Source organism: Myotis brandtii, unplaced genomic scaffold, assembly GCF_000412655.1.
Source record: "Myotis brandtii unplaced genomic scaffold, ASM41265v1 scaffold633, whole genome shotgun sequence".
Lineage (NCBI taxonomy): Eukaryota > Metazoa > Chordata > Mammalia > Chiroptera > Vespertilionidae > Myotis > Myotis brandtii.
Genome location: NW_005370423.1, coordinates 231,326 through 240,345, shown reverse-complemented (window position 1 = coordinate 240,345; position 9,020 = coordinate 231,326). Strand labels below are relative to the sequence as shown.

The window sequence follows — 9,020 nt, the reverse complement described above, 5'->3', positions numbered from 1 at the left end:
TGCCAGCTCTCAGACCTCCCGCGGGGAGCGAAGCAGTGTGGGGCCCGCTTGCCCTGGGCCGGGGGAGTGGGCCGGAGCTGGCGTCGGCTGGCCCAGGCGTGGGTCACATGATCTGGGGAGGGCAGGGAGACACCAGGTTGGCTGTCCAGTGAGATTTCCAAAACGCTGTCCTCAGCATGTCAGTGCCTGTTCTGGAATCTTCTTTCCCCGACTGCCCATTGTGTGAGCAATGGCTGTTGGTTTCTACGCTTCCTTCCGGAGACACCTGCCCTTCCCTCTCTCACACTCAGTCCACCTGGGACAAAGGGGGATGACTCAGCACTTCCAGGTCGGCAGGCGCCCTAGGACCAGCCGATCGGAGTAGTCAAGGTCACTGTCCATAGGGATTGGTTCAGGGGCAGCCCCTGTCCAGCCCCAGTGATTGGTGGGAAGGTGGGCATGTGACCCAGGTCTGGGAAATCAGGGTGTTTAACCCCTTGGCCACAGTAAGTGCTTTAAGCATACAGTGCAAGAGTAGTTCAAAGAGATTCAGTCCCAGGACCCTTGTGGGCATAACCAGGAAAGAGATGCATTCTTCCCAGCGGGGTGACTGGAGGGGAACATGCCAACTTGGGGTGTTGAAGGCCAGCTCTCCACTGTGAGGAAGTGGTTAAGACCGAGGGAAACAGGGCCGAGAGGGAGAAAGGCCAGGCTGAGGCCTGGTGACATCACCTGGCTGCTGGATCCAGCCACTCCTGAAGACTTCCCATTAAGGTGGACACATACCTTCTCTTTTTTACTTACAGGAGCTTGCGTTGAGTTTGTGGGTTTCTTTCAGCTCAGAATCCTCACTGAAACATCACTCACTATAGATACCATACGGCACAATCCGACCCCCAGGGCCCCAGACTCCCTTCCCTTCCTCTTCTCTGGCCAACGGTCCTTCCCCCAATCCCAGAATTTGCCTTTGACATATCCTTCTTCCCCCTCCATCGCTCAGTTCTTTCTCTCCATGTAGTTAACCATTTCCCACCCCCTCCCAACACGTCACCGTCAGCTAACATTCAACTCTGTGCATAGAACTAGTGGGTCTGGGAAGGTGTGATGTTAACAGGTAGCTTTACACTTCCAAGGAGCTGGTAACCCAGTTGACCTCAAAGGGCATCAAGTGGCTTTTTAAGTGATGGACATGTTCTATATATTTTTTAAAATATATATTTTTATTGCTTTTAGAGAGGAAGGGAGAGGGAGAGAGAGATAGAAACATCAGTGATGAGAGAGAATCATGGATCGGCTGCCTCCTGCAGGCCCCACACTGGGGATGGAGCCCACAACCTGGGCATGTGCCCCGACCAGGAATTGAACCGTGACCTCCTGGTTCATAGGTTGACACTCAACCACAGAGCCACGCCGGCCGGGCAAATGTTCTATATCTTAATGGCTCTGGTGGTTATATAACTGTATGCGCTGTTCAAAACTCATAGAAGGATACACTAAAAAATGGCGCGTTTTACTGTATGTATATGTTGCCTCGATAAATTTGACTTTAAAAGGAAAAATAAAAGCCAGTATCTTTAAATTCTGGCCAGATATCCTTGTTGCTCGAGCCAAGAGATATGCTCTATCTTGGCAAAAGGAGAGAGAGAGAGGACCCCACGCTGAAGCTGTGAAAGCTCTCCCAGCACCCAGCCAACAGGTTCTCTTTGTCCTCATCGGAAGGACTCGCCTCTCCCCCCTGGGAGTCAGTGTTGGGGAAACTGTGTCCCCAAGTCACCCCAGACCATCTCTGCGCCGCGTTTTGGGAAATGTGCTTCTTGGTTCTCCGCTTGCTACGTTTCTACCACCTCCCAGTCCTGTCTGCTTTGAAATGACTCCCAGCACCTGGGCAACGGTGTTGGCTGTCCCCAGTTCTCCTGCCCCCTTGCACACGGGCAGTCCTTGGCGGCCAGGAGAGAGCCTGCTACCCACGGCCTGGAGACATCACTACTTAAGTCTCCGGGGCCCCTGGCCTTTGTCGGTGCCAACTTCTCGGGGGCATGTCCCTGCCACTTGGGTGGCCCTCAATGCATTGAAAGGACGTACACCTGCGCGTCCCTGCCCCCCTATCTCAGTCCTCCAGCCTTCCTCCACCCCCTCTGCAGGGGCTTCCCTACCCACCTGCCTGCCCACCCCACAACCCATCCGCCAGTCTCAGCAACACCCGTCGAGGCCCCCAGTCAGCCTCAGAGACCACTGTGGGGGAACGGTGGCCGCCTTTCGCTGGAGGGTGTGATACACGCTACCGTGCTGTTCTTGTCGGCTTTTCTGTTTTTCCTGGCACAGGCTGGGAGCCGGGAGTGCTTGGTGCCAATGATTAGTGAGCCCGTCACCCTCCGTGGCTGCTCGGCTGCCCGGTGTTGCGAAAGCTCTGCTGGGCCGGGGCCTCCCGCAGCCCCTTGGAGATCTCTGTAATTACCTTCCGTGATCCACCGCCGAACACCCACTCTGCTCCCTGCAAGGCCCGAGACACCCATTCCCGGGAGGAGCCGAGAACAAGGCTCTCCGAGGCTTCCTCCTCTGGAGGGGCTTCCTCCTCCGACACCCCCGGACCTAGTCCTGCCGGTCCCTCTGTGGGATAGCTGAGCCTTGAAACTGACAAGGAACTAAGGGGAGCCTTGAAACTGACAAGGAACTAAGGGGCTGGTCCCCCTTCATTCAAGAGACATGGCTGGGGCCACGTGCACCCCTGATTTGTGACCGTCCCCCGTGCCTGGCATGTAGGAGACCTTCAGGAAATGTCTCTTCCGAGTTGGCTTTTTCTTCCCCAGGTCAGCTGTTCAGACGGCTAGGAAATGAGAAGAGCGGTTGTCCACTGCACTCGGGGGACATTGGCATGGTCTGAGGATGGGTTTGGTTGTCACAGCTAGAGAGGTGGGGCTGGCATCCAGCGGGTAGAGCCTGGGTGGCTGGGGAACCCCAGGAGGCACAGGGCAGCCCCCGGCAAAGGATTGCCACCTGGCAGCGCGTGGAGGTGGAGGAAGCCTGGGCGAGAAGTGGCTGGGCCACACTCCTCTCTCCCAGGACGGAGCCTCGTGGGCAGCGCTGGGCCCGGGGAGGCCTGTGTCCACGTGTGAATCCCTGGGTGATGGACGTTTCCCGCCCGGGTTTGATGTGAGCGGCTGCTAATGAACAGGGCTGCCTTGATGGTGTGCAGAGGGCACCCTTCAAAGGAACCAATTAGGGAGGGTTTCTTAGTGTAAACTTTTCAGCAGGCGGCCCGAGGGCACGCTGAGCCTGAGAGTACAATGGAGGTGCTGGGAGGCCCCGGCAGGATCCCGGCCGCCGCCAACGCACCAGGGCCCAGAACACTGTTGTCTGAAGTCCGCGGGGAGCATGGCCCTCGTGCCACCCAGAACTTCTCCTCCTGAGGGGGCAGTGGGTGCGGGGGTCCCTGGTGGCCCCACTGTCTGCCTGCTGCCCCAGCCCCTGCACTGAACTCACTGGCTCCCAGGACTTGCTGAGTCATGGCTCGCCCGCCCTGAGCCAGGCCCCCGGGGCTTTAGGCTGTGTGAGCACCCGCGCTCCTGCCCTTGGCCGTGCCTCCCACACCTTGTGTGTCTCATCCATCGGAAGCTGGGGCTCAGCTCCCCCAGGTGAGGGCCAGGCCAAGGCCTCCCTCTCATTCTTCCCGTTTCCCTGCTCTCTCCAGCCCTGACCTTCTAGGGCAGGCGCTCCCTCCTGGGGGTTTGCTGAAGACTCCTGTCTGCTCGCTGTGGCTGTCTCCCCCAGGGCCACACTCCTGGCGTCTCCTGTAGAGCTTGCTCCCTCTTGTCCCCGATTTTCTTTCCGTCACTTGGTGCTCTGAGGCGTCCCCAGGCCCTTCGCTCAGCAAGCCGATGCCCACACAGCCTGGACAGGGGCTGGAACCCGATTTCAGACCCCGCCCTAAACTCAGGGCTGGGGATAGTGTATTTTCTAGCCTTTAGGTGTCTTTTTATTTATTTGTTTTCTCTTTGCAGAGAAACCATCCATCCGTTCAACAAATATTTATTGGACACCCGCAGCGTGCCACGCATGGTTCCGGCCGCAGGGGGTGGAGCGGTGGACGAAATGGGCAAGATTCCTGCTCTTCATGAGGGTAAGTCACTGGCAAACAAATAAAAAAAATAGATGCAACATGTCAGGTGCTGATGGATGCATTGAAAAAGAAAAAGGAGGCAGGATGAAGGATTAGAGAGGGACAGTGGTAGTGGTGAGGATATGATTTCACCTGGGGGGCACAGGGCAGTATCTCTGACGAGGTGAGGAGAGATCTTGGAACCCCAAATATTTAGAGTGAAGGTTAAAAGTGAAGCTGTTCTAGCAGGGAACAGGGAAAACAATGTAGGAGAGACGGACATAGAGAGGGTAGTCCAGGGGGGCTTCCTGGAAGAGGTGGCATTTCAGCTGAGAGCTGAAAGGAGAGAAGAAGCCAGGGTATGAAAAATAACTTTATTTTTAAAATGAAACTGAAATAGCCGAACATGGCAAAATAGAATTCCAACAGCGCACACAGTATACAGAGAACGTATCCTCATCCCTTCAAAACCGGTCTCCTGGTCCCCTTGCCCCAAAGGCAATCCCCATTACAAGTTGTGTGTGTTTTCTTCCGATAACATTTTGTATTTATGTAAGTGTTTTTGTGTGAGTCCCTCTGTCTCTAGCACCCTTTTCCAAATACCAATAGTAGCATAGTATACCTTTTCTGCACCTTAATTATTATTTTTTTTAAATCCTCAACTGAGGACATGCTTTCATTGATTTTAAAGAGAGAGGAAAGGAGAGGGAGAGAAAGAGAGAAACATCCATCGGTTGCCTCCCACACATGCCCTGGCTGGGGATCAAACCTGCAACCTGGGTCTGTGCCCTGCCTGGGAATCGAACCTGAGACCTTTTGGTGTCTGAGCAAATGCTCCAACCAACGGAGCCACTCTTAATTTTTCTTTTTTCGTTTAACACGATACCTTGGAGATTTTTCTGTATCAGCTTGTGAAGGCTTCTTCCGTTCTTTTCACAATGAAGCGCTGTCCCACTCTGGAACTTGCTTTCACTTACTCAGCGAGACTCTAATTCAGTGGTTCTCAACCTTCCTAATGCCGCGACCCTTTAATACAGTTCCTCATGTTGTGGTGACCCCCAACCGTAAAATTATTTTCGTTGCTATTTCATAACTGTAATGTTGCTACTGTTATGAATCGTCATGTGAATATCTGATATGCAGGATGTATTTTCATTGTTACAAATTGAAAATAATTAAAGCATAGTGATTAATCACAAAAACAGTATGGAATTATATATGTGTTTTCCAATGGTCTTAGGCGACCCCTGTGAAAGACCCCCAAAGGGGTCGCGACCCACAGGTTGAGAACCGCTGTAATTGCTGGGAGTAGATGGTTTCCCGAATGCTTTCGACATCCACGTGCAGGTGTGTGACTGTCTATCTATTGGGTAACGATTACTGGAAGTAAATACACTTATTGAATCTACTAATTTAACGTAGCTACAAGATGCATTCTTAGACGTAGAACTGCAGGCCAAGGAGGATGTGTGGCTTTCATTTTCGAGCAGGGACAAAGCAGAAGGAAGAGGGCTGAGAGATGGCCTCAGGGGCCCTCCGGCCTCTAGACGTTGGGGGCAGAAGGAAGGTCAAAGGCAGGCCGAGGGGCAGCAGCCAGGAGAGGAGAAGCTGCCGAGCAAAGTAACTGCAGGCCAAGGAGGATGTGTGGCTTTCATTTTCGTGCATATTGACTGTTTACCCTCAAAGGGATTACACCAATTTATATTCCCTACCAATAGACAAAGGCACCTTTTCCCTCGAATCCTGACCCACAGCGTGTTTTCCAGTGTATTGATCTCTCTCTGCCGACCGGCTGCTGAAAAAGAACTCGGCTTGTCTCGATGTGCGTTTTATGAGTGCTCAGTGAGGGTGCACACCTTCTGCAAGCCTAAAGGGCAGGCGGTGCTTCTTGTTCCATAAACCGCCTCGTTGTAGCAGCGCCAAGGTGAGGCGCCTGTTCGATGGCTAAGGGGGATGCCAAGAAGGCGTCCAGCTACGCGAGGCGGAGCTCGGGGGAACTTTCCGGGCCCGGGCTCTGCTCTTTGAAAGTCTGTAGTACATGGAAGGCATGGACAGCCAGGGAATGAAGGAGCCCGCTGACAGAGAAGGGACAAAGCAGAAGGAAGAGGGCTGAGAGATGGCCCCAGGGGCCCTCTGGCCTCTAGACATTGGGGGCAGAAGGAAGGTCAAAGGCAGGCCGAGGAGCAGCAGCCAGGAGAGGAGAAGCTGCCGAGCAAAGGAAGGGGCTCAGGGGGGACTGAGGGCTCGACCGAGAAGTCAAGTAAGAGGAGAGGAGAGGAGACTCTGCGTTGGACACCACGGAGTCATGGACCAGCGTGAGGGCTGTGTAGGTGGCGTGCTGGCGCCATTGAGCTGGATGTGGATGACGAAGTCGAGGCAGGGCTTGGAGGCCACAGGTGCGAGTTGTTTAGAAAGACAGACCATCGCTGGGGAGAGAGGAGGGACCAAGGGAGATGGTTTGGTGTTTGGATGTGGGAGGTGCTGAGGACGTGTCGATGCAGGAGAGAATGATCAGGGCAGAGGGGCTGCTGAGGAGAGGGAGTGAGTGTCGCTCGAAGGGCAAACCCTTAGGAGGGAACAGGTCTCAGAGCCCAAGTGGAGGGTGGCCCCTGGGGGGAGGGAGGTCTCCTGCTATCCTGCTATATCCAGCAGAGAGAGAGAGAGAGAGAGGTTTGCAGCAGGCACGCTCGTGGGCTCGGGTGGTGGGAAATGAGAGCTCGAACCTGGTCCTTTCTCTCCCCTCCATAGAGAAGGGGGCGGGCTGTCAGCCCCTGGGGAGGGCAAAGCCGCTGAGCAAGAGGAGAGCGGGGCGTGGGCATCGCTCTGAGCAGGACAGGGACTTCTCCGAGGCTCCATGCTCGGGGCCCGGGGCTGCACCTCATGTCCTGGGGGCCCGCCTCGCTGACTGCAGGCAGCCCCGCCACCGAGAAATAAATCGCGCCCAGGCCAAGGCTCTGCGTTGCCGGGAGGGGTTCATTTCGAGGTGTCTGATCTTGACACCGTTGGCGGAGTTATTTATGTCTGAAATGATGAAAATTCCCTCCCCCTCACTCCGGGCCCATAAAAAGTGTGGGGAAGTGGCCCCAAGACCAGCCTGCGCTCCCGGGGCGTGTGGATTACCGCTGTCACGGGCGTGTTTCACGCCCCCATCCATCTTCCGCCCAGACTGCCCTGCTCACGCCTGTCAGGACGGGGCACTGACCCCGGCCGGGGCCGGGGCCTGGGCTGGGCACCATGTGGGCCTGAGCTCGGCTTTCGAGCAAGTGCTTTTAATAAGTGTCACGCTCCCCAGTCTCCTCCCTTTCCTGGCCTCCTTCCGATGGGCTCAGCAGACCCCGGTTCCCACTGAGCGTGGGGTGTGGTCTCCTACCCACGCACACACTCGCCACGGGATGGGCTGGGTCCTGGGCCCACAGGGGTCGTGGGCACGTGGTTTTGTGTTACTCCATTTCCACATCGACTGGATTCAGGATCCTATTATTTTTTAAAAGTATATTTTTATGGGTTTCAGAGACGGGGAGAGAGATAGAAACATCAGTGATGACAGAATTGCTACTCGAGGGAAAGTGTGGGAGGGGGCTGCCCAAGACATCCCAGTCCAGCTTTTTTCAGCTTTGCATTGGACAAAGTCCCCGAATCTCATGTGTGTGTAATTTATTAAATTTTTTTGAGGAATTATTTTATGATGAAACATGTTAATGTTGACGTTATTCCAGACTCCCCCCCACCTCCCGGCACCCGCCACCTCCTGTGTGTGTGAGATTTAAATGAGAGAACGAAGGCAACATTGCATGTCCTTCAACCATCATTTTTATTAGGCACCTCCCCTCCCCCACCTGCTCGCTCCCCTGTCCCAAATACACAGTGTTCAGCACGGAGCCTGGCCCACGGCAGGTGCTCAGTAAACCTTCGGTGGAATGAATGAATGAAGGAGCAGAAGGGGGCCAACCTACCTACGCAGTAATCCTCACACTTCACCAGCACTTCCTAGGGGCCGGGAGCTCTGCTAAGGTTTTCACACAAGTGTCCTTTCTTCCTTACAGGGCGGAGGCGGCGGCGCTCCCATCCCCACTTGGGAAGACGGCAGCTCCGTCCGGTGGAATGACTCACGGGCGGTCTCCTACCGTGGACGTGCCAGAGCAGGGGAGTGGACCCAGGACTGTCTGGTTCCAGAGGCCAAGCTCTGGCCCACGGTCGTGTCACTCCGCGTGTGACAGCAGCAAAGCCAGCGTGGAGCGTGACGCTGTCCTGAGGCCATCGGCACCCGGTGCGGCTGCAAGAGTGCTACCCCCAAGCGTCAAAGGTGGGCGCAAGGGCACGTTAACACGCATGGGCTGAGGGGCTAAGGGAGCAGCTTTCTGTTCAGAGGAAGGGGACATGGAGTTCGGTGCGGGTCCACCTGGGCCATCAGGTTGTTCTGGGCCCGGCCCAGCCCCGCGGACTCACCCTCCCACGTCTCCAGCTGCCTCGGTGCAAGTGCACGCAGCGCCAGCCACCAGCATGGACTCCCCGCGGCCTCTCTGGAGCAAACGGAATCCCGATGGTTGGCGTAGGTCAGTGGTCGGCAAACCGCGGCTCGCAAGCCACACGCAGCTCTTTGGCCCCTTGAGTGTGGCTCTTCCACAAAATACCATGTGCGGGCGCACACGTACAGTGCGATTGAAACTTCGTGGCCCATGCGCAGAAGTCGGTATTTTGTGGAAGAGCCACACTCAAGGGGCCAAAGAGCCGCATGTGGCTCGCGAGCCGCGGTTTGCCGACCACTGGCGTAGGTGTTATCGGTAGCCCTGCCTTGGTGGGGAGTGGGCTCGGGTGTGGGGAAATGGCCCTGCATCTCCTGCCCTTCTGAGTCCTGGCCCGTCGAGGTCATCGCTACTCTGAGGTGACCCAGGAGACGGGGCAGTGGGAGGTGACTGTCTGGCTCCTATAGGCTGGGGTGTTCACT

The 9,020-nt window shown here is 55.7% G+C and overlaps 1 long non-coding RNA gene across 1 annotated transcript in view; it reads left to right on the top strand.

Annotated features, from left to right (window-relative positions):
* LOC102242110 overlaps window positions 1–9,020 on the top strand; it is a 14,393-nt gene that overhangs the window by 3,246 nt on the left and 2,127 nt on the right. Inside the window, exons 2-3 of the long non-coding RNA XR_314381.2 lie at window positions 3,978–4,096; window positions 8,119–8,378. This is a non-coding gene — a long non-coding RNA (uncharacterized LOC102242110). The remainder of the gene's footprint in view (window positions 1–3,977; window positions 4,097–8,118; window positions 8,379–9,020) is intronic.